Source organism: Globicephala melas, chromosome 16 (assembly GCF_963455315.2).
Source record: "Globicephala melas chromosome 16, mGloMel1.2, whole genome shotgun sequence".
Taxonomy (NCBI): Eukaryota; Metazoa; Chordata; class Mammalia; order Artiodactyla; family Delphinidae; genus Globicephala; species Globicephala melas.
The window spans coordinates 16872891-16898636 of record NC_083329.1 but is presented as its reverse complement, the minus strand read 5'-3'; the positions used below and the strand labels follow the sequence as shown (position 1 = coordinate 16898636).

At 48.5% G+C, this 25746-nt stretch overlaps 1 protein-coding gene across 21 annotated transcripts in view; it reads left to right on the top strand.

Moving 5' to 3' along the window:
* The window catches only part of TCF7L2 (transcription factor 7 like 2), a 196463-nt gene that overhangs the window by 50180 nt on the left and 120537 nt on the right, over positions 1 to 25746 (top strand). The gene's annotated exons all lie outside the window — the stretch shown is intronic.

The following is a 25746-nucleotide window of genomic DNA, read 5'->3' as shown; positions in this document are numbered from 1 at the left end:
CTGTGGCCTCTCCCGTTGTGGAGCACAGGCTCCAGACGCGCAGGCTCAGCGGCCATGGCTCACGGGCCCAGCCGCTCCGCGGCACGTGGGATCCTCCTGGACCGGGGCACGAACCCGCGTCCCCTGCATCGGCAGGCGGACTCTCAACCACTGCGCCACCAGGGAAGCCCCTTAGGTAACATCTCGTACCGCCTGAAATCATTCTTGGTAGCCCCACAGTTGGGGAAACGCTGCTTTAAAAGAGAGATTCCTTCCCCCCCAACCCCTTCCCTTTTTGGTGGCTTGCAGGTTTGGGCATCTGTTGACGCCTAGCTGTCTCTTCTTTTTCTTCCTGCGCCTGAGGCCAGCTGACCCCTGCTCAGCTCGTGCTTGTATTCAAAATTCTGCACACGGAATGGTTGTAGGCTTCTGGAAATCAGTTCTATAGTGACTAGAATTCATTCCTGATCTGGTAGGTCCCTCCCCCATCGCTTCTCATGCTGCCTGTCTACATCTGCAGGCGCGTCCTCAGAGTCCTCACAGTTTTCAGGGTGCCACCAGTTTTCGAGGCGGATCGTGGAGCTGGCTGGGGCAGCTCGAGATCGCTCTGGGTTGAGTTACCTTCTGACAGGTCTCGGCAAATCCCTGCCACCTCTCGATCGGAGTTGCTGGCACGAGTACCCAGTGGTTCTAGGTTTTCAGCCCTTGAGGCTCTCAGCAGCATTCATTATACATGGCCATTTGGTGCCTTGTTGCAAAGGCGTCTCCTGCCAGTGATGGGCGTGGGCTTCTGGGTACTCCTCAGAAAATACAAGATGCCAGCCTGGGGAGGGGTCTTCAGAGCTTCAGGGGTGTTGAGGAAATGCTGCTCTGGGAGGGTGCTACTGCTTGCCCTAATCCCTTGAGCTCGATGCCCAGACTGGCTTCCCTGGGATGGGTGTTTTTTGCCCAGCTTAAAGCTATAAAAGGCCATTGTCAAATTTGTTTAGCTTCTCAATTCGTGTTCCTTAGCAGATGGTGAATTGAAGCTAGCATTCCTGGACAGAGCCTCTCATACATTTAAGAAAACCTGTTGAGTCTCCTGTAGGGGGAGAGGCGAGGGAGAGCTGAAAGGCTTTCTCTAGACCTGCTTGATATCATGGACTGTTCTTTTAGGTAATTAAGGGAGACCATGAAAGACAAGCACACGTGTCCATTTACTTTTCACTTGGGGGTCTTAAATCTTTGCTTGGTCTCCTTTAACTTTACACCTGTGAGTCACCTTTGGGCCCCCATGGGCTCTGTTTTCATCCTTCCCCGTCTCGTCTGCTGAAACGCACCATTGGGGATTGAAGAATGGGGCTTTTGGGGGTCTTTGGGAACTTTGAGTTTTCCTACGGAGCCTATAGAAGCTTGCTTCTGTATTTGCTGAGCGGGGCCTTCTGGTGAGAGTGGCTGGGGTGAGGCAGCCAGGTGAGGGGTCACTGGAGCAGGCGGAGAGGATGCGCCTGTGAGTCATTCTCTGTGACAACAGCTCCTACCCATGGATGTGTCCTACCCATCAGGTATCAGGACAGTGATTTCCCAAATGTACTGCACACCTGAGTCAACCGGAGATCTTTTATAAAATGTCAGTGCCCAGGCTCCGGAGATCTTTTATAAAATGTCAGTGCCCAGGCTCCGGAGATCTTTTATGAAATGTCAGTGCCCAGGCTCCGGAGATCTTTTATAAAATGTCGTCAGTGCCCAGGCTCCACTCTGCGGGAAGAGCCAGGGAGTTCGCAATTTACAAAATTGACAATTTACAGTCAGTAATTGTAAAGATCCCTAAGTGATTCCAAAGTCTAGGAAGCACTGTCTTAGGAGGTCGAGACTTGAGTCATCTGCATTCTGAGTCACTTATGCTAATCATTCAGATCGCTTCTGAGTATTTACATATGTCATCTCGATGAGTCCTCAAGCGGTTAAGGAGATAGGTGGTGTGGTCCCCATTTTAGAGGCAAGACAGCTGGAGTTCAGAGAGGTTTGAGTACCTGACCAAGGTCCCTGAGTTAGTCTTCAGTGGAAGGAGGCTTTGAATCCAGGTGTATCTGCCTCCAGAGTCCACGTCATTGCCCTGGTTAGGGGCATGGGGGTGTGGTGGGGGATGGCTCCGGTAGGTTGGAAAACATTTGGTATCTGCATGCTTAAGCCGTGACATTTGAGCAGTAATTTTCTGACATAGAGATTAGAAGATTCCAGGGGCAGGAAACCACATGAGCAAAGGCACGGAGTCATGGAGTTCTCAGAAAGGCAGGGTGGCTGCAATGCCGTGTCAAAGGGCAGTTAAGAGATCAGGTGGTGGTGGCTGGTTCTGAGGCTAGAAAGGGTGTTTGGGACTCTACCGTGAAGGACTTGGAATGCCATGTGCTAGAGAGACCTCAGATTCTCATGGGCACATGAATCCTCCGGGGTGCTGGTTAAAATGCAGATTCTGGTATTGTAGGCCTGGGACGAGGGTCCTGAAGGTCTGCATTTCTCCCACCTCTTAGCAGTAGCTGCTGCTTTCACGCCTTGACTAGGAGGCTTCTCGGCAGTGGTTCTCAAACTTTGCTGCACGGCAGAATCACCTGGGAAACTTAAAATCCTAATGCCCAGGTCATGCTCCATTCCAGTTAGGTCCGAATGTCTGGGGGGATGGGAGCCAGACATCCTATGTTTGAAGGATATTCAAGTGACTCCAGGGTGTAGGACTGAGAAACCCTGCTGTAGGGGGTGGGATGGTCCTTGCTGAATTTGAATGGGGGTGGGACTGACTGCTCCATTCATAGAATGGAGAGGACAGATGGGTGTGAGAACGATGATCCCAGTTGTTTTCTTACTTTATTCACGGAGTCTGCAATATCTGCTGAGTGCCTGCAGCAGGCCAGGTACCGTTCTGGGGGCTGTGGGTACAGCCGTGTGCTGCTATGATGGTCTGAACTAGTGGGAAGACGGGGTTCCGAGAGCAGAAGCATTTTAGGAAGGAGGATACCCGGGACTTCTGAATTACCCGTCATTTGGTTGGGACCCCAAACTGAAATTCCTTGTTCTCTCTGTGATGAAAGGGCTTAGTGGGCGTTGAGGAGTGAGCTAGCAGAGGACAGATTAACTTGCTGTACCCAGATCCTTTAGAAGCCTTGTCATGTATGTACAAGCACCTTGCCTGGCTAACCACTTCTGCTGCTTCCTTAAGGATCTCCTCTAAGGAATATTTGCTTTGCTTCTTTTGGGGTTACTTTAAGTGTTTGAAGATAGCAAAACATTTTTCTTACACATAATGCCCATCTGCAATTCCCGTTTTTCAACAGTTTCAGCTGATGGGTGAGAACCAGTAAGCGCTGACTGAGGCTTTCTAGATACTCCGCTGTCTCTGTAACCCATGAGCCTGTTGCTGGAACTTGATACGGACGCAGAAAATAGTAAAGTTGGCAAGTGAGAACAGGGGTGCACGAACTTACGGCATAGCCTCTGGAGGAGCCTGGCCTCTGAGTAGTGGGGCTGGTTGGTTAGGGAACATGTTCGTTTCTGGTGAGCATCCGGCTGAAACACTGGAGGTCAAAATCCTGAAATACGCCATGCTCTGCATTCCCCTCCCAAATCTTCACGAACCAGGAACTGTAAAGGGCATAGGTAGGGGACTTCAGGACTGTGGTGGGTCCTGTGGAAGGGCCATCTGCTTGTAGTTACCTGTTTGGAGTATCACTCCCGCTGGAGCCAGATTAAGCCTGTCTAGTAGTTTCAAGACCCGGTGATGCTTCTAGAATGGAAGTACACGCTGGGCACTTGGAGCTCTGGTTGTTGATTATGTTGGTACATGAATTCAGGAAGCCCTGTGCTAAGCCTGGATCCTGAAATGAGAAGATTTCACGCAAGGGTCAGAGACTCTCGTTTGGCCTTGGACCTTTCTACTTAAGCCCCCTCTTATTCTTACAAGGGCCCTGGCTTGGCTGGTACACTATATGGTCACCCCTGTTATTATCAAAGACGCCTGTGGCTAGTAACCTTCGCATCACTTGAGGAAGTGTGGATTAGAGCTAGGGAAAAAGCTGCAGGGCGGCTTCTGCCCGTTACCCCTCTGCCACCTCCCCTCTGCCATCGTCGGGGCACCATCGTCCTGGGGTGAGTTGGGAATTTTTTGGACCTTAGAAATCCTGAAATCTTTGTGAGTCCAGGCCACGTCAGTTCCTTTCCTCTGCCATCTCTGCAGGATTCTGGAGGAATAATTAGTTAACGTTTGCAGAGCACTTTGAAATGCTCAGATGAAAGGCACCAGAGAAGCACAAAGTATTATTATTTATTATTAGTCTAAACCAGAACGGGCAGCGCCTCTTGCCTGAGCCAAGCCCGTTCCTTCTGCTGTCTTTTCCTGCCCAATAAAACTGAAGGAAAGTGTGAGGGACTGCACTCAGTCATGCACTCAGTCATCATCTGTCCAAGACTGTGGCCAGGGGAGGTGGAGAAACACGGGCGCACAGTGGGTGCAGAACAGGGGGCTCTCAGCCCGGGCATGACCAGGGCCTCCATGCCTGTGGGGTCTGGGGTGAGGCGGGGGTTTGCCATTGGTTCTCCTTGCCTATGCTCCGTGTATTGTGATTTTAATTTCAATTTCTCTTGATTCAATGGTATTAATGCTAAGGAATCTGCTTCCTGGGGACCCAGAGGTACTTGTGTCAAGAGAGTCTGGACCGAGAATGATCTTTTGCTGTGGTAGAATGTTCCAGATTGATTTATATTGGCCTCAAGTATGTGTGTATCAACATTTCATTTCTTCATATAACATTTTGGCATGCTAAGGCAGGTACCCCGCAGCTCGGGGCAGAGCACGGCACCCCAAGGGGAGCTCTCTGACTCTTTCCACTTTCTTTCTTAGGCTGGAATTGAATTTATCAGCCGCCTGGGTTGGTGGGGGAGATGGAACTGGGAGGGGGCTGGGGAGGGGGGGAGGAAAGAAAATCCTTGGGCCAGTCCTTTTGGAAATGAGTGATTTGGTTTACCTTCTGCTTATCAGCAGAATGATTGGTACCACCCCCCCCAACACCCCCGCCAAAAGAAAAAAAAAACCTTAGCAAGTCATTAATAAATAGCCCTGCTGCCCCCAGATCCTGACATCTTCCGAGACAGGAGCACCGTGTGAGCCCCCGGCAGCCTCTGCTGCCTGGTGTTCTGTAAACTAGATGGTGTCTCTTTGCCCCGAGGCTCAGAAACCCGGAGGACTGACCACTTCTTGAGGCTTATCTCCAGTTTGCAAAGAGCCCCCGGCTAGCAGGGCTGCAGATTCTTGTACCAGCAGCATCCTCACCCCCAGCATATTACCTTCGACTCTTAGTCTCCTCTTAACACGAAACAGCCAGTAATACTCATACCCTAGTTAGCAGTGAAGCCAAAAATTGGTACATGTTTTCTATACCTGAACAATTTCTTGTAGGAACCGTGGATTTCGTTTATAAGACTTACCTAAACTATGAGGGATTCGGAGTAACATCTGGGGCAGGACCTGAGAGTTTTCTGAATGATTTTCTCCATGAGCTGGGCACGGCTGCTGGAATGAAGGACCCATGCAGTGGGTGGAAGCGGGTGGTGTCCCATCTTACCCCTGAGGAAACGGAGAAATTGACCAGCGATGGAGAACTAAGCCTCCTTCTTTCTGGTCCCTCCTCAGGTGCGCTTTTCAGCTGCGCACACCGTTTCCTTTGCCACTTGTACTTTAGTGACGGAGACACCATTAAATGGGAATTCTTGGGGGAACCCTGCTGCTCTTGGTCCGAGCCTGGCTGGGAGCGAGGGGTGGGGATCGGGGTGGATGTGACCCTTTGCATTTGAGCCGAGGAGAGGGCTGGCCACCTAGAGACACCCTGTCTGGTCACTGAGCACTTTCTCCCTTCCACCCAGCGCCCTCCTTGGTGGGCATGCACCTTGCAGCATCGCCTAAGAAAGCATCTAGTTATTGGAGGAGTCAAGCATTCCCGTCCTGGTCACCTTATTTTTCAGAAAAATGACCAGAGGAACCAGATTTTTATTAAGTCCCCTGCTGGGCCTATTCATTGTGTCTCACTTACTTTTCACAGCAGCTTTGCAAACATAGTATGTTTATGTTCATTTTACAAATGAGAAAATTGAGGTCCAGAGAGGTTCAGTGTAGACCTTTAGTCTTTGAAAATGCATCTTCTTTACAAACCAGAATTTTTGCAAAGAGGGCTGGAGAGAGCTGAGTAAGGTGGCATTGGAGCCATCAGCATGTAATTATGGAGTAGGCCCAGTGCTGCGTGATGGAGGAACTGCTGGTCTCTAAGAGGCATTGAGTAATTTTTTTTTTTTTTTTTTTTTTGCGGTACGCGGGCCTCTCACTGTTGCAGCCTCTCCCATTGCGGAGCACAGGCTCCGGACGTGCAGGCTCAGCGGCCATGGCTCACGGGCCCAGCCGCTCCGCGGCATGTGGGATCTTCCCAGACCGGGGCACAAACCCGCGTCCCCTGCATCGGCAGGCGGACTCTCAACCACTGCGCCACCAGGGAAGCCCGCATTGAGTAATTTAATTCATCCCCCCCAGCCCGTCTCCCATCACTGCTGAGGAAACAGATACATTTACATCATTACATTAGCGGTTGTGAAGCTTCCATGAGCTATGGAAAGCGTTTGACCAGTGCCTGGCACGTAGCAGGTGCTCAGTAAAGATTAGCTTCTCAAGATGTGGGAGGAGATGGAATTCCCTCTCTAGGGTATGTTGCCCTGTTATTCTCTGCTGCATTCTTTCTGTCCTTTAGGCTTTAGGAAGGCTGGGATGAGCGTCTTCTCGAGGTCCTCAATGTGTTGGTATTGAGAATGGGTGGAAGGTGGCTGGCCAGAGACTCAGCCACCCCTGCAGGCTTTATCCCGAGTCCTTTGTGAGAGCCTTGCTGAGGTGGACAGCCAGGCGTCTGTTTCTTTCAATGCACGCTTCCTGAGCACCTAGCATTCACCAGCTGCAGTGCTAGGAGCTGGAGAGAGAGGTGAGGAAGACGTGACCTTGGGAAGGCAGCCATGAGAACGAGGAAGTGGAGTAAAGTTATGGGTGTGATGGTGGAAATCTGGGCCGCGTCCAGATGCGACACAGGAGCGAGAGTGGGTTTCTGGGGCCAGTGGGACAGAGCGCGTGAAACCCAGAATGGGGGTTCTCTCTGTGACCAAAGCACCTTTGAAGAAGTCCTCAGGAGGGTCCAGGGGAAGCCATGTCTGATTGTGTCTCTGGTTTATTGGATGGGCCCACTGGTGGTTTTAGAGGCCCTTGAGTCCATTTGGAGAAGCGTGCAGTGGCTCAACCCCAACAAACATAACCAGTTTAAATGTCACCTGACATGGTGGTCCCTTTCACCTTTTGTGTCCTACATAAGTTACGGCTATCTGCTAGTTTACTGGAAAATATATTTTCTTTAAAGTTTTTTTTTTAGGAGTAAAATGATGTGTTAGAAAACACAAAGCAACAAGAAAGAATGGTCTGTAATTCTGCTACTTGGAGAAAAAGCATTAGTAAAGGTGGTTGATTTTTCTTTTTCAAAGTGGTAAATAGATGAGTGTTTCGGATATATTGATTTTTCAGGCGTGCACGTGGTCACACGGACAGCCAGCATTTTTTCATGTGGGTTTCAGCCAGGCTTGACACCTGCCCCTTAACGAAAAGTAAACCCCTGCCTTATTTGTCTGCCAGTTTCCCTGTGGATCACTGTGGACAGCGTGGCGGGGGAGGCAGGTTGACGTTATGTTAAAGACTTGACAACCCAGAAGCGCTCTGTTGGTTTCTTTGTTGTAACCTTCGAGCTAGCTAGCGACAGGCTGAAATGTCACCTTTGCCCTTCTTTAAAAGCAGGAGTAATAGGTGGTGAGTGGATGGATGCCTCTTAAAATATTGGGAAGTGCTGTGGCCCTAGGTGAGCTTTATAGAAGTTAGTTATGTGTATTGTGTTCGTCTAACAAATGAATCTTCTGGCCCTGAAGATAATGAGGTTGGGGGGCAGCGATGCCACCTTACCACTCACCTGAGGGTTCCGGTCACCCAGAACGTGCCTGGCCTACTGTAGGGGCCTGGCATGCTTTTTTGATTGATACAGGCCTTGAGAGCGAGATGTAGTAGCTGCCATGCTGATGGGAACCAGCTGAAAAGAAGGTAGCGGGTGTCCTCATGGAAGCCGGCAGAACTGCCGCCCCCTACTTTACCCCCTCGTGCGTGTGGATCCCGTCTGGTACTAGTGCTTTGTGCCCCTCTTTCCTGCCTGGAAGTACAAGCATCCTGTACAGATCAGCTCCCTCTTGCCCTCTCCCCTCCCTCTCCCCTCCCTCTTCCCTCCCCTTTTCCCCTCCAGGGTGGGATACTGCGTTGACTTTACCTGATAGGAGGGTGCTTTGCTGAGACTGTACCAGTTGCAAGTTCCCCGTGGCAGTGAGGCAACTGGATGCAGAGGCTGGTGCATTCTTCTAATAATAATAACTTGTGTGTTTATAATATCTGATATTCTGTTTTACAGTCTAAGTGCTTTTCAGATACCTTACTATTTTCTTTAGTTTATAGATACACTAACCAGGGCTTGTTTGGGGAGACGGGCAGGGTTGTGGGGGTAGAAGGAAGGGAACCAATCTTGACTGAATCCTGAAGCTCTGCTAGAAGCCGCCAAGCAGCTCCATGACGGTTTAGGGGAATCTTTGCATCCACCCTGTGAGGGAGGTGGTTGAGGGGAAATTATTTTACAGTAGCTGGGGGTCGGGGGAGCTGAAATCTCTGCTCGCTGTCACATGACAAGTTGGGTGAGAGCTGGGACTTGACACCCACGTCACCTGACTCTTAGGCCCCGCAGATCTTTCTCTTCTGTCTCTAGCACCCAGTATAATGCCCGGCTCCCGCATCAATAAATATCTGTCGAATGTTAAATGAGGCTTAAAGAGACCGTTCACACTGGACACAGGAGCACAGAGAGACACATATGTTTTCTGCCCTCGTAACCCTCACTTCCAAGTCCTGTGACCTTGGGCTGGTTGCCTACGGTCTCCCAGCTCAGTTTCCTGAAAACTTATCTGAAAAATGGGTAAAGGACTTAGCAGAGGGCATTTCCTATAGGAAGAACACAAATATTAGAGGACTTCTACTGCGTATTGTTGTCTTTTCATTTTTCCAACCACACAGCTTCCCTTTTTGTTTCTACCTCCTAGGAAATAGATTTCTGATGACAAACTGTAGTGTTGGATAATAACAACAACGAAGAAAGCATTCCCCACGTGATTGCGAAAATCCCCAAATGTGACAAATGTCAACTTACTAACGGTGGTCATCGAGCTGACATTTATTCCTTGAGCACTTACCATGTGCTGGGTTCCACTACCTGGAGTCTTGATGTGGCAGCATCTCTGATTTGAAAGAGCTGTTGTAGCTCCCATTATATAGACAGAGAAACTGAGGTGCCCTGCCTGAAGTCTCTAAGGAACTGGGTGGTGGTCTGGGATTCCAGCACTAGAATTGGTCCGACTTCCCACTCTTTATAAACTGCACCCAAAACTTGGCAACCCACCTGTGTTTGTTCTGGGCATTTTCGTATCTCACTTGGCTTGTTTACAGCCTGGACGTTTGCTCTGCCCATTCTCGGAGTGCATGGTCAGTGCAGGAGGAAACCCACACTGGTCTTTGGACTGAACCAGGGTGCCAATGGCTGACTCTTGTTTTTCTGCCTGACGGTGGCGAGCCAGGGGCACCAGGGAGGTCTTCGAATTTCCCTTTCCCCACTGTCTGCCCCTTCTTTAGGGAATGTTTTTAACAGGTGAGGCTTTAAATCTTATCGACATCTCTGAAGAAAGAGGAGGAAAAAAAATCAAGACATGGCCAGGGAGAAAAGCTGTAGGTTTTTTTTTTCGAGATTTTTTTTCTTTGCCATTTTTCTTTCGTATGCACATTGTAAAACCTCTCTTGGATGATGAGTTCGTGTGGTTTCTTGGTAGCCCTGGAGCAGCTGCTGCTGAGTCTGACCTAGTGCGTTGCAACCCCCTGTTCTGTGGGCCAGCTTGTGCCTTGTGTGTCTGCTGTTTGCAGAGGGTGAAAGGGAAGGATCAGAATTCTGTTAGGGTTGCAGACATTTAAGAAATCTCTTTAAGTTTGAGGGCCAGTTGGAGGGAAGAGATGCAGTGGCTTAGAACACGAGGCCTGCAGCTGAGCTTTGGTGTACCTAGTTGCAGACCAGACATGAAGGAGACCAGACACAGTAACAGAGGAAAATTCCACTTGACCAGAAGGCTGGGAATGAACGTACTGGTGCATGGGGCGGGAGTAATCTGGAGAGGAGAGGCTGGTTCACGAGGGATGTTTTTGGTCACTTTGCTTTACTTCAGGCTAAGTGTTCCTTTCCCTTTAAGTATGAGATGATACCTGGGGATTAACTTTTCTGGATGGTTTAGAATTGTGCAATAGCTCCAGGCGTTTTATTCCGCTGATACTGATTATGTTAATAACAATATCATAGCTAGCTAATAATAGAATAGCATTTACTAAGCCAGGCACCCTGGCAAGCGTATGATCCTTACGAGAACTCTGAGATGGCTTTTGTGTATATTCCCATTGTACAGATGAGAAAACGAACGCTCAGAGAGGTGAAATCATTTACCCGAGCTCCCCCTACTTTTAGATGGTTTGCTTTGGTATCTTCTCTTAAAGAACTTGATTTCTTGGAGTGTCAGCGCTTGGCACGTATTACACACTCAATACATACTTTGGTGAGTGATCAGAGTTACGGAGCTGGGGTTTGAACCCCGGTCCGAGCTGCCTCTGCATGTGATCTGGGAACTTGGTCTGAGCGCATGCAGGCCCCGTGACCCCTGTTTTGCTGCCTTAGGTCCTCACAGTAGTAGATTCGATGAACCCAGTGGGGGCTCAGTGGTCCGAAGGAAAGGGAGCAAGGGGACTTCGGGGAGGCAAGAACAAGGCTCCCGGGGCACTTGGGCATTCAGGGCGTAGCGTGGACTGTCATTCAGGAGAGTTTGCTGCATTAGTGTTTTCCTCTCCATTTGCGGCAGCGTGTGACTCGCTGTGTGCCCACCTCCCCCGCCCCGTGCCTGCAGAGCGTGTTGGGCGGACTCCAGAAGGCCTTTCAGATGGGACGACTGGTTAGTCACCTGTACTTGAACGGAGGGACCTCATGAACTTGGCTTCCCCTCCTTGGGGTGTGGGGAAATTTAGACAGCTGGGGTTGAACGCTCAAGGCAGAGCCCTTCGCCAGGGTACGTAAAGACAGGAAGAGGGATATGTTTTAAATACTTAGAGTGAACTATTTCTTTTTCTTTTCTTTTTTTTTCTTTTGTGGTACGTGGGCCTCTCACTGTTGAGGCCTCTCCCGTTGCGGAGCACAGGCTCCGGACGCGCAGGCTCAGCAGCCATGGCTCACGGGCCCAGCCGCTCCGCGGCATGTGGGATCTTCCCGAACTGGGGCACGAACCCACGTCCCCTGCATCGGCAGGCGGACTCCCAACCACTGCGCCACCAGGGAAGCCCCCCGAGTGAACCATTTCTTACTTTCCCGTTGGCGTGTGGACAGTAATGGCGTGCCATTATCAGCCGGTCTGTTCATCAGGCAGCCAACTCGACCAGCCTGTCTGTTGACTTCCTGCGTTTATTACACAAAGTGCACGCTTCTCTTTTCTCCTTCTTTGCTCCCTGCAGTTAGATCGCGTGCTTCATGAGCATGAAGCCCATTGGCCTTCCGTCTCATACATCAAATGGGTGTAGCTTTAGTGGTGCACGACCACTCACTCACACCTGTCCTAAGAGGGAGGTATCTTCACTTTGCAGGCAAGGATCAGGAGGCATAGAGAGGTGAAGCCATTTGTCCAAGGCCCTAGAAGTACTAAGCCGCAGATCCTGGATTTGAACCCAGGCATTCCAGCTCCTGGGCCTGTGCTCTTAACATTCTGCTGGTCTGAATTAGTGAGGTTTTAAGTTTATTTATTTATTTTTAATTTAATTTAATTTTAAATTAATTAATATTTTTGGCTGCGTTGGGTCTTCGTCGCTGCACATGGGCTCTCTAGTTGCCGGGAGCGGCGGCTACTCTTTGTTGTGGAGCATGGGCTCTAGGCGCACGGGCTTCAGTAGTTGTAGCACGCGGGCTCAAGTAGTTGTGGCTCGCGTGCTCTAGAGCGCAGGCTCAGTAGTTGTGGCGCACAGGTTTAGTTGCTCCGCGGCACGTGGGATGTTCCCGGACCAGGGCTCGAACCCGTGTCTCCTGCATTAGCAGGCGGATTCTTAACCACTGTGCCACCAGGGAAGCCCTTAGGTTTATTTTGAACCAAGCTGCTGCTTCTAGAAACTTCTGTCAGCTGACTCCACAGTGGGGAGATAAGGTGGTGACCTCTGTTCGCAGGGTTAGCTCAGGCTGGAAGAGAGAGCACAGGACCTGGTTAGATGGGTAGAGGTGGCCAGCCCTTTCTGGGGATCAAGCCCTCTTTGACCTGAAATCTTTAAGTTCAGCCTGCCTCCTGCGTCTTTGCTGCTGTCAAAAGACCGAGACCTGAAGTTCCTTCTCTCAGATTTCTGGGAGCTCTCGAAGTGGAGATGGCCAGATTCCGTGGTCAGGGCTGGTTGAGATTGCAAATAAACTGAAGCCTGGGAAACTTTCTTGCTATTAATAGTGCAGACCTTTGGGGGAGGGAATAACCAAACTTGATGCTGTTGGAATTGATTTTGCCTGTCCAGATGACATACTAATGAGCTAAGTGGTAGCTTAGATCGTTACTGCTCCTTCCCCAGCCAAGTTCTTTTAAAGCCTAAAACCACAAAAGCAGAGAACAAGTTGGTTTAGAGAGGCACAGTGGCCCTGTTGAGCAAGGGGAGGTGGTCAGCTTGGGCTTACACATGGGAGGGTGAATGTTGCGCTCAATTCAGAATGAGTTCTGTTACCTAACTCTGTTTCTTTACCTGGCGTTCCTTTTTTTGTTTTTGAAACAGGAATTTGACTTGTCTGGAAATTGTTAAATTTAATTTTTATTTTATACTAGAGTATAGTTGATTTACAATGTTGTGTTAGTTTCAGGTGTACAGCAAAGTGATTCAGTTATGCATATACGTACATCCATTCTTTTTCAGATTCTTTTCCCAAATAGGTTATTACAAATTATTGAGTAGAGTTCCCTGTGCTGTACAGTAGATCCTTGTTGATGATCTATTTTATATATAGTAGTGTGTAGGTGTTAATCCCAAACTCCTAATTTATCCCTCCCTCTACTTTTCCCCTTTGGTAACCCTAAGTTTATTTTCAAGTCTGTGGGGCTGTTCCTGTTTTGTAAATAAGTTCATTTGTATCATTTTTTTAAGATTCCACATAGAAGTGATATGATATTTTATTTGTCTTTCTCTGTTGTCTGGATTTTTGATGGGAGTATTTCTGTCTCTTCAGTGCCTTTGGGTTATTTTGGAAAGTTTCTCTCCCAGCCCGTAGTGTGTCAGAGAGTACACTGTCAACCGATCTCTCTCTCCAGGGAGAAAGTCTCTGTAAAATAACCCCGAGATCCCTATCTCTTCAAATCACCCACTTTGATTGTAACATCCATTGTTCTGCCCTTTGCTTCCTGGCATATTCTGGTCTCTCGCTGCGTACAATTAAAAACACAAAAGAGCCTTCTCTGTCCCAAGTGCCCGGAGTATCCCAGTATCTCACAGGAGTCTTTGGAAGTGGACAGAACTGTATTTCCTTCCCCAAATGAGGTGATTGTGCTCGAAATATCTCCTGGTAGTTTATTAGAGGAAACCACAGGCTGGGGTCAGAGGCAGTTCCTCCTGCCTGCAGCCTGCTGTCTTCCCTCTTCTTTCTAGATCTTTCTCCCCGCCCCCCCCTCATTGATCCTACCCCCCAGTGGTATGCTCTCCCATGGGGGCAGCCCTGCTCCTTTCTCTGCAGTGCTGTGGAGTTGGAGCAGAGCGCCTTGATGGCGACCTGTCCTCACTCGTCCCTCTGGAACGTGAGGAAGGAATGTGGGGTGTGGACTTCCTTGAGCGACTGGGATTAAGCCAGTGGAGTCCGCCGGCAGACGAGAAGTGTGTGGGCAAAGGGAACTATTGTGTGGGGCTCCTCCGGACAGAAAGCCCGCCTTCATCTGTTGCTGTGCTTAATGGACAATTGAGACATTCAGCCCATGTCTGAAAGGAGAGTGGGCTGGAATGGTCTCGAAGACCTCCCAGACGAGGGCTTGTAGGAGCAGCAAATAGAGACGAGGATTACCAACAGGAGAAACGACTGGGGCTGAGTCCTGGGAGAGAATGTTTATTTCCCTGCTCTCTAGGAGGGATTTGGAAAGAGCGGTAATCCTGGGTTAGGAGTAATTTGTTATAGCAAAATGATACTTGAGTGGCAGGCCGCTTCTGGCCGAGGCAGCGAGACTTGTGTGCAGGGGGGTCGGGGGGCCTCCAGAAGGTCAGCCTCACTACATCTTCCCCCTGGCTCGGGGGTTTGTTCCTCCCCAAGCAAAATTAACCAGCACCGCTGCCTGACCTTTCGGCTTCCTGGGTGTCACATTACGAAGCGTCACCACATGCTTGTCACAGCTAGAATCGGACAATAAAAATTCGGACAGGGAGACCTTGCTGGAGCCACTGAACTCTTTCAGATGTGACCGGAGGGGGGAAAAAAAAGAAAAAAGAAACGCAGCCTGCTTCACGGTTTCAGTTGGAGTTTGAGGACCGGAGCCGAGGTCTGTCTTGCATTTGGTTCCTACGTGAACTTGACTAAAGCACGTTCATTGGTTGCTTGTTGGTTGCCAAGACTGCCGCTGTCTCTCGTTGTCATGGAATGGGGGGAAGAAATACAGAATAGGGAGGAGGCCCTATATCAGAAAAATCCAAGCCTCGAGAGCTCCCGGCCGTGGAGAAAGGAAGGAATTTTTTAGCGTTCTTGATTTTAATATCTGCTGAGATCGGATCATGCATGCATTTAAAATAACCCTTCCGGGTCGTCAGGACCCTGTTACTCTCTGGCTTCGTACCTCTCAAAGGTCATCTGGTTGGCTACGTCTCTAACAGTTTACCTGGTAGACCTGTAACTCTTCTGGCTTTTAAATCCCCGGTGCAGTTGGAGGAAAAAATAGCAAATCTTAAGTCTCTTTAATCTTATGTAATTCTTTTCCCTTACTTCATTTATACCATTTATCCTTTGAGTTCGGAAGGATGGTGGAGAGGTCGGTCAGGAGATTTTTTTTTTTTTTGGTCAGGAGATTTTAGACAAGCAATTCCACGCCCATTTTTTGGATGGAGAAACTGAGGTGCAGAGCCACCCTGACCTGCCCCAGGTCACAGGACAGTGGAGGATGGACTGTAGCGTTCAGGTCTCTGAACTCCCTGTGGTTCTGTTGACTCATCTGCTCTGCTCTATTTGTTTTTAGCCACGGGCCTTGAAACAGTTAGCACACACTTCTGTTCCTCAGTCCCATGCTCTTAACCGGCAGTTCTAATCCAGGGTATCCCACGCTCTTTACGTCTCTCACGAAGTCTTGTTCACCTGCCATGGTAACATTCCTTCCCCAAGATCCAACGCCAGCCAAAATCACATTTGGAAATTGTTTCCCAAGAAACTTTGGAATGTTTGCTTCTTTTAGAAAAAGAAGAGGTTCACCTGTTTTTTGCTTCCTCCTTAGGCATTATGGGTGGGGTCTGTGTATACGTGTCTGTCCTCTCCTACCCCACTTGTCTCTGAAATGAGTGTGAAAACCATCAAGTGACTTTTTTTTTGTAATTCGTTTAAAAAACAGATCTAATTCACATACCGTAAAACTTACTCATTTAAAGTATGCAATTCAGTGGGTTTTTAGTATATTCATAAGGCTGTGCAGACATCATCAGGACATTCTCATCACCCCAAAAAGAAACGCTGTACCCACTAGTGGCCGCCCCCTAATCCTCCATCCCTCTACTGCCCGCCAGTCACGAACTTACTCTCTGTCCCTATGGGTTTGCCTGCTCCGCATATTTCATACAGAAGGAATCATACCATGTGTGACCTTGTCTGTCTGCCTTCTTTAAGTTAGCGTATTTTCCAGGGTCATCCACGTGGCAGTATTCATTCGTTTTTATTGCCAAGTTAATATTCCCTTGCATGGCGACACCACATTTTGTTTATCCATCCATCGGTTGAGACTTGGTGTGCCCTTATCTCTCCATATTCTGAGCTCCCTTGATGCCCATACTTGGACCCTGAGCCGCTCCAGGAATTCCAACTTCTTCTCCTGGTCTTGAGGTGCGTGCATCCACCTCAGCATGCTTGCAGGGGAGCAGGTGGTAACCAGAACATTCCAATTAACTGGACAGTACTGGACCTTTTTATAAGAAGCAGTAAGAAAAAAATGTGGTGACCACAAGTTTGACTTGAAAATGAGAAGATGGTAAGTGTTTCTCCGCCTAAAGTTGGGTTGTCTCTGGTTTGTCTCTTAATGTGAAGTCCCCACATTGGCATGTGAGCCTTCATTGTTTGTCAGCCACCGTCGGGGCGGCTGTGGGGAACGAGCTGGGGCTGCCCTGCCTGGAGGTTGGGGACCAGGCGACCTGCTTGAGCAAGACGGGGGGACCAGGGCTCCTCCTCTCCTTTCTTCTAGTGGCTGCATGTCCACTAGGCATGGCTCAGAGACTTGGGTGCTTGCAGCAGGGCTGACATTTCTTGGAATTCACAGCCTTTCTTTGGGGAACTCAATCTTGAAGCTGCCTGAAGAGTGTGAGATGGCGAGTGGGGGGCGCTTTTGGTCGCGACAGGGGGACACCCTGTCTCTGAGGCTGGTTTCCTGCTGGCTCTCTGTGTAGGGGTGGTGGCTGCACACTTTCCCTTCCTGTGCATCTTCTCTGCCCTCTTCTGGGGGACACCCATTGCCCATTCCACTCAATTCTGGCCTGAAAATACCAAAACTCTACATTCTGGTTCAGAATCCCTAGTAACTGCATGGGTAAGTCACTTAATTTCTATCTGCCTCACTTTCTCCTCTTTTAAAATGGGTTTGGAGATTATGTGCATGGACCACTTAAAAAAGGATGTGACAATCAATTTAGAGGTTTGAAAGAGCCTTTGAGAAAGGAAGGTGGAATCTGCATATATGCTCAAGGGACTCTTCATTGATGCCGACCCCGCACTGATCATTTATGCTAATGACTGATCATCAGAGTCACCTGGCAAGTTGGGACAAAGACAATACAGACCCCTGGGCCCCGTCCCAGATAGTTTGATTAAGCAGGTGTGCAGTGGGTCAGGAGAAAAGTCTCTCTCTAAACAAACCAGTGTGGTTTGGGAGCCTGGGACCATGTCACGGTCAGGAACTGAATCTTTTTTCACGATGTTTCTCTTATCTCTCTTGTGGTGGTCTGTGTACCACTCATTAGCTTACTGTCTTACTGGCTGGGTCCTAGATGACTTTTCTAGGCCTCAGAATATGTAGTCCACACTGGATACTGAGCATATGCTTTGTAAATGCTGCAGGAATTCATGTGTTAGAGCAGAGGGGGTTTTTGAGGTCATGTTCCCAATTTCCTACTATAGACTTAGGCCCAGAGTGGGGAAGAGGTTGCCCAGAGTGGGGAAGAGGTTGCCCAGTGAAGAAGTGAAATCAAAGCGATTACCCAGCTAGCAGCAGAGTTGGGCCTGGAAAGTAGGTTTCCAGACCCTTTCTCCCAATGTGCTACTCCCAGGAGCACACAGTCATCATTTTCAGATTGACTTTATCTGGAGAGTGGAAGGAAGGCCTTGCCCCAGTCTAAGGGGCCCCATCCGGGTTCGAGAGGAAGGGCCAAGTGACAAACTTCACAGCTTGTGCTTCCATGAGCTGCTATCCCATAACCTTCCTGCAAAACCACTGACCTGGCGAATGCAAAAATATCTCAGGGACCTGGGTGTTGAATAGTTGGCCAGGTAAAGAAAACAGTGAGTCCCAAGTTTTGGTTATTGGATTTTGTTCGTTTCTTCGTTTGTTATTTGTTTGTGTTGCTTTGTTTCTCCCTTACTACCTTACTGTCCTCGGGAGCTCTGGTAGAAATAATTTTCTGGTGGCCTTGTGGAGGAAAATAGTTGAATGTTTGCCCAGTGACCTGTGGGGGGAGAAGAGAGATGGTAGATGATGGAAAAGGATCCCTTTGGGGACATTGTGAGGCGTTCCCTTAGCCATGCCCTTTGAGACACTGATCCCTGGTTAGAGTTCAGGTGAGGATGCCTCACAGTTAGTTGATAAGAAACCCAAGGAAGGTGGAGGGGAGTTGTAAATTACGTCAGGATGAAGTTGAAACATGCTGGTGACCTGGAGCCCTGTGCACCGTGGGGCTGCCAGCTGACCCGGGGACCTCAGGCGGGCTGGGGCTGCCGTGCTGGCCCTAGTGCCCTCCTTGTCAAATGTTGGTTGTACCTGCCTGACTGTTTACTTTGTAGGCTTGTTGTGGAAGTGATTATGAACTGTAAATACTCTCTGAATGTGAAGTGATACTATCAGGACCCTTTAGTTATTATGATTAAGAGCAAAAAGGTTAACTGTAAGGGTTTCATTTAAAAATCTTACAAACCTAGAGATGATCGCGCTAAGTGAAGTTAGTCAGACAGGGAAAGGCACATAGCACATGACATCACTTACATGTGGAATCTAAAAAAATGATACAAATGAACTTATTTACCAAACAGAAATAGACTCAGCCATAGAAAACAAACTTATGGTTATCCAAGGGTAAAGGAGGGCGAGGGATAAATTAGGAGTTTGGGATTAACAGATATGCATTACTATGTATAAAACAAACAGATAGCAAGGACCTACTATATGGCACAGGGGACTATATTCAATATCTTGTAATAATCTATAATGGAAAAGAATCTGAAAAAGAATATATATATACACACACACACACATAACAGAATCACTTTGCTATACATCAGAAACTAACACATTGTAAATCAACTATACTTCAATTAAAAAAAATCTTATAACAACCAACCCATAGAGAAAGAGGATAAAAAAGCTGTTAAATTGTTGTTTTGCACAGATGCCTTGGTTGCCCCTTCCCTCCCCGCCTCCTTGCCCTTTTCCCCGTATTCTTTTTATGTTGAGAAATGGGGTAGTGACTTTAAGGGGAACGTTTCAAAGTTCCTATTATGTTGGTTTCATTGAGGGAGGGGGAGAGAGAGCCTTCTGAGGTCTTTGGTTTTCTTTTCCTAGGTAACTAGAGTATATCCTCACTTATGCTAAATCCCAAGCAGCAGAAACCACATGTTCCTGAATTTTCTTCTTCTGTGCAGTCATGCTTCATAGGCAAATAATGCCTCTTTAAGCAGAACCTCTATCTTAGGTTCTCAGTGGATTTTCAAAAGCAGGAATTACTGAACTATGTTTTAACCTAGGACAAAGCAGCCTAATCTCCTATACCCTCTGCATCTGTAGGAAAATTGATCAAACGAGTTTTATAATTGTGGCCCCTGATGATCCTGCAGGATTCTGGAGCCTTCTGAAATGGTTTCACAGAGTTTCTGCTATTTGGTATATGTGATCACTGCTGACTTTTGGAAACCTGTTGGCACCTGTATGTTTTAGAGTATTAAATTAATCACAGCTTCTTATATTTCAACCATGCTGGGTAAATTGGGGGTCCCTGATCTCCAGGGCATATTATTTATTGATAGAAGATGGGCTGGATTTTCCATCTTCCAGTTCTGAGAAATGAAAAAGGCTTAGAAAGTGACAGCAAACCTGTTCTTTAGCAGACCTAAGTATGTAGATGTGTATTAGAGGTGAGCCCCATAGTACAAGCTCCTGAAGAAAGTGTGTATGTGCCGTCAGTGTTAATATTTGGCTTCCTGTTGTCTCACTTACTAAGTTTTCCTATTTTCCTCTTAGGATGAGGGGCTTCTGGTAGCCTTTTCTTTTGTCAAGTTCAGTGATGTGAACGTAAGCATGGTTTTACCCCTTCCAGAGTAAAGTTTTGTAGTAGAGTTGGCCTGGTCCATGATGAGCCTGCCAGGGGGAAGGTGGGAGCAAGTTACATTGCAAGGGAGGAAGGATGAATGCATTTGGACGTGATAGGCCGTGGCTGGCAGTACTCTCAGTGTGGGGTGTTTAGGCAGAGTATTTACTTTCCATTTTATAAGAAACACAGCTTGTACCGCTTTCTGGCACTAGTGAGTTAGGAAGCCCTTGTGGTCCAAATCTACCATGAGGATGGTTTCCAATTAATTTGAATTCTTGTAAAATGGATTTTCCTAGGAAAAAGCACCCCTACTGAGAAATAGCTTGGATTGAAGAGGATGTTTTGTAGGCGTTCTTGTGTTTAGGTAACGAATGCATATCAGGCTGGGAAGGGGAGCAAGGCCTTCAAAGTTTAAAAATCGGCCCTTTTCTGGGTGATAGGCTTTCCATGGGGCTGTTTTCCAGAAGAGACTGGTTTAATCTCCATTGAACAGTCTGTTCAGGCCCCACGGTGCCCCTTTTCCCACCCTGAACCCTGCATTTTGCCCAAGCCGGGGGCTAATGCCATCTGTTGGTGGCAAACAGGGTTGGCACAGTGTGGGCTTAATTCCAACGATGTGATGTGTGAAGGAGTTCTGCAAGAGAGGAGCTTCTGTGGGCTTCCCTTGTGGCGCAGTGGTTGAGAGTCCACCTGCCGATGCAGGGGACACGGGTTCGTGCCCCGGTCTGGGAAGATCCCACATGCCGCGGAGCAGCTGGGCCCGTGAGCCATGGCTGCTGAGCCTGCACGTCTGGAGCCTGTGCTCCGCAACGGGAGAGGCCACAACAGTGAGAGGCCCGCGTATGGCAAAAAAAAAAAAGAAAGAAAAAAGAGAGGAGCTTCTGAACCTGCAAAGTTGATCCCAAAGCATCCAGGTCTCGTCACCCCTGACCTGCGGAATTTCTGCCCGATGCTCTTCTTTTTTTAAAATAAATTTATTTATTTTTATTTTTGGCTGCGTTGGGTCTTCACTGCTGCGTGCGGGCTTTCTCTAGTTGCGGCGAGCGGGGGCTACTCTGCCTTGTGGTGCATGGGCTTCTCATTGCAGTGGCTTCTTTTGTTGTGGAGCATGGGCTCTAGGCACGGACTTCAGTAGTTGTGGCACGCGGGCTTCAGTAGTTGTGGCTCGCGGGCTGTAGAGCGCAGGCTCAGTAGTTGTGGCGCATGGGCTTAGTTGCTCCATGGCATGTGGGATCTTCCCGGGCCAGGGCTCGAACCCGTGTCCTCCGCATTGGCAGGTAGATTTTTAACCATTGCACCACCAGGGAAGCCCCCTGCCTGATGCTCTTCTGTGGTGACTCCCTGACATGGGATGCGTTGCTAGTGTCTCCTGGGAAGTGGATGAGAACTTCTGGACATGCGAACCTTTTCCAGCCAGAATTGCTCAGGGATTTTCAAACTTCCATTTTGGAAGAAGGAATGGTTATTTCCGTTGAGACTGTGGTCCAGTGGTTAGACCTTGTGACTGGGAGTCACGGCCAGAGAGCTCAGATTCTTTTCCAAGCTTTTGCCCTCAAACTTGAGTCTGCCAATGACAATTCCATCCAAAAGGTTGCTTTTGGGCCAGTGAACATGCTTTTCTATATGATGGTGTGTGGCTGTCTGGATTTAAGACCCAGTGAAGGAATGGGTTCTGTCTGACATGATTCAGGTATCTACACATTCAGTCCCTAAGCCAAGGATGGCAAATTGTGGCCCACGGGTCAAAGCTGTCCCGCCTGCCACCAGTTTTTGTACAGCCTGTGAGCTGAGAACAGTTTTCATTATTATTATTATTTTTAAATAAATTTATTTATTTATTTGTGGCTGCACTGGGTCTTCACCGCTGCTCATGGGCCCCCTCCAGCCACGGCGAGCAGGGGCTACTCTTCATTGCAGTGCGCGGGCTTCTCACTGCGGTGGCTTCTCTTGTTGCAGAGCATGGGCTCTAGGCACGCAGCCTTCAGTAGTTGTGGCACGCGGCTCAGTAGTTGTGGCTCGCGGGCTCTAGAGCGCAGGCTCAGTAGTTGTGGCACATGGGCTTAGTTGCTCCGCGGCATGTGGGATCTTCCCAGACCAGGGTTCGAACCCACGTACCCCGCATTGGCAGGCAGACTCCCAACTACTGCGCCACCAGGGAAGCCCCTTCATTATTTTTAAATGGCTAAAAAAATCAGTCAAGGGCCGGGGGGGTTCCCTGGTGGCACAGTGGTTGAGAGTCCGCCTGCCGATGCAGGGGACATGGGTTCCTGCCCCGGTCCGGGAAGATCCCACATGCTGCGGAGCAACTAAGCCCGTGAGCCATGGCTGCTGAGCCTGCGCGTCCGGACGCAACGGGAGAGGCCACAACAGTGAGAGGCCCGCGTGCCGCAAAAAAAAAAAATCAAGAGGGGAATACATATTTTCTGACCCAGGAAAATCATAGGACGTTCACATATCAGCATCTGTAAATAAAGTTTTTGGAACACAGCCATGACATAATGCATACGTGTATTGCCTGTGGTGGCTTTTGTGTTAGAACAGCAGAGTTGAGTAGTTGGGACAGAGATGGTGTGGGCTACAAAGCTTAAGATTATTTACTATCAGGCTCTTTACAGAAAAAGTTTGCCAACCCTGCTCCTAACAAATAAGGGGGTGGTCTCCATGTGCCCGTCCATCTATGGAAGGGAGTGAATGAAAGCAAGTACCGGGAAGCTGCCTTGGTGGTGTATCAAGGATGTGGGGTTTCCCGGCAACTTCATTAGCATCATCGTTGTTGTTCTTTGAGTTGTCCTGTGTGTTTAGATAATGCATTTGTACAAAGACCTCCCAGCAGCCCCTCCTCGCTGTCCTTGTCACGGAAATGGGACTCATGGAGATGCGGATGCCTTTGGGGGAGCAGGTCCTGTCAGGCCCACTTGAGTACCTGCTGATCACCAGGAACATAGATCTTGGAGGGGGCTTCTGACTTGGAAGACCCTCCCCATTTGCCTTTCCTTTTCCTTTTTTATTGGGGAAGGTGGAGTAGGAGAAATTAGAGCTACATACCTTCTTTTTTGCTGACAATTCAACAGGCCTTTAAACCACCTTGATTCATTTCAGGCCATTGGTGGTGTATATATTGAAGACTGTGCCCACAGGTCCAAAGCTTAACTTAAGCTTCCTGAGATATGTCATAAAATATGACTGGGGCGGGGGGAACCCTAGTGGTCCTTCAGCAGAACATTATTATGAAACAAAGGATGAAATGCTTAAGCCAAGATGACCCTATTTACTTATTTATTTATTTTTACAAATGAAATTTGAGTAGACTCCATTTCAACAGTTTTCAATGCAGGAATTCCCACAGCCCCATTTGATTGCAGTTTGTTGAAAAGTTTAATGTTTTTGTAGGCAATTCATAATTTCCACGTTGAGCAGCCTAAAGGGAAGGGAGCCTGGAGCCCGGTGTTGCTTTTATAGTGGGATGGTGGGAACTTTTTTTTTCCCTTCCCCAAAAGGATATAAAACTGAAGTTGAACTGTTGGGAAAATGTGGCGTGGCGATCCAGCCCTTTCATTAATCCGAGATGCCCCTCCTTCAGATCTTCCTTTAGGACCCAACAGAAGAGAATTTCCTGCTGCTAAACGTCTCCAGGAAGGAAAAGATTTTCCTCTGGGCTGTACTAGTACCTAATTTCCTTTTTCTTCCCTTTTTTAATTTATTTTCCCTATTAATAAGGACCAATTGTAGAAGATGAAGGAACCTGGGAAACCCATCACTTTTGCAGGAGGTTAATAACTTCCTTTAAAAAATCCTGGCCTAATACTTCTTTCCCCAAAAGGAACCTCGTCAGCTTGAGTGCCAACCAAGGCCCAAGGGACGGGCACAGATTTGCGGGGACCCAGCGGTTCTGTGGGATCGAGTTGCAGTGGGACAGAGAGGTTGAGGCTGTCACTGCAGGGTCGCTGTGAGTCGGCCGGGCGGGGGCCGTCTTCCCCACCATCTGGATTTGGTTAGCTCTCTCTGGGCAGCAGGGCCGAGTCTCATTTCCTCCAACCAGTAATGTTATATAGGCAGTGATCCTGGGCTGCCCTAACATAATTGAAAATTATGTGTATTGTAGGCCCGGAGTGCTGAAATGTAGGCTCATAAAAGTATGTGGTGCAGGTAGCCTGCGGAGATTGGCTGGGGCGCACAATGAAGCTTTTATGTAAAGTAGGAATTATAAGTCTCCGCATTAATATTGCATTATGGGTATGATCATTTTTGGGTGGGGTCCGCAGGGCAGGCCTGTCGCCTTCAACAAAGCCTGAATCTCCTCATTCTGGGGAGCTGGTATTTGGAGACAATCAAATCAGTTTTGCAGATGGCCAAAAACAAAAACTTGTCCATAAATCCAACCCTCACCACTGAGGGCAGAGGGAGGTGTAGGTGTGTGGCGACTCAGCTTGCCATGTTTCTTCACAGGTTTTCATGTGATGAAGAGGTGAGTGTTGGCGGGTGTCCATTTTGGTTGGCCTCAAGGAAATGACCCTATTGAGTGGTTTTGACCAATGAGGCCCATATGTTTATGTGGCGAGTGAGAATGGGAAGAAGTAAGGGTAGAGACAGGGCAGACTAGACTCCCATAGCCCGCTGGCTCAGGTTATAGGGCTGAGGGAGACCATGGAAACATTTACCTCAGTGTCTCTTAATTTGGGATGATGTTGCTTCCGGACAAATATTTGGAAATGGTTTGATTAAAAGGGTCACTGGGGGGTGCCTGCTGACATTTCCTGTCTGGGGTCCCAGAATCCTACAAGTCCCTTGGTGCCCCTCACCCATCCCCTTCACAGGACAACTCGTTCAGTTTTGAGGTGAGAAATTGGAAGGTCTTGTGCTGAGTTACCAGAACTCGTAACCAGGTTTCTTCACCACAGGAGGCTTCTAGGTAAAAGTTGTGGAGTGGCAGAAGTCGCTCCAACCCCGTCTAGATCTAGGTTGGGAAAACAACCATGCAGTTTGGCAGGCGGGTCGTGCGTCAGGTCTTCCAGCTTTAGGTATCACCAAGTTTGGTTTTAATTTGCCGGAACAGTCGTGTCTTGGAGGAACCCATGGAAAAAAGCTTGTGGATGGTTTTAGCTCTTCATTTCATTTGCGGGTGGAGCAAACCTTTCTTTCTGGACTGCCCTTTGCCGTCCTTTTTCTTTCTGTCTGAATCCTTCTGACTTGACAAGACCTACTCTGTGCAGCCTTCCTCAGTCTCTTTTCTCAGAAATGCCACCTTCTCTCCAGACCTTCCCTGGGCACGTTCCCTGAGTCTCTGTCAGAGCTTCACCACATTCTGTCTTGACTTACCTGTGGTGAGTTGGCCCCCTCACGTGTGCCTAGGTTCTCTGAAGGAACAGATCTTTGTCTTTCCATGATGCTTCACAAGAAGGCTGTGCATGAGGCAAGCTTTAATCCATGTTCCTCAAGTAAGTTTTCTGTAGAATTAGTAATAAAACCAGCCGCTGGAAAGATCAAGATGGCGCCTTCATCAGTCGGCCTTTGGAGGTACAAAGGCTAGTGTTGATGTATCCTTGTTAAAATCTTAGCATCGTGTCTAAGTTTTGTTTGGTTGTGAAATGAAACTGTTGTAATGGCACCAACAAAAGTCAAAATCTGGGAGTTGCTTATACACGTGCTAAATATCTCTGTGACCGGACGGGCCGCCTTCCCTCAGATTCCCCAATCTGCGCGATGCACAGCTGGATCAATTGATTGTTCTCTGAAAGCTGAGGTATCATTTTGGACAGAAGTAGCTCTTGCTCTTGTGCCACGTGTTCATTTTCTACCTCGGAGAAGGGTAGAGAAGGACCCATTTGGCATATACCTTTATTTTTCTCTCTGTGGTAAAC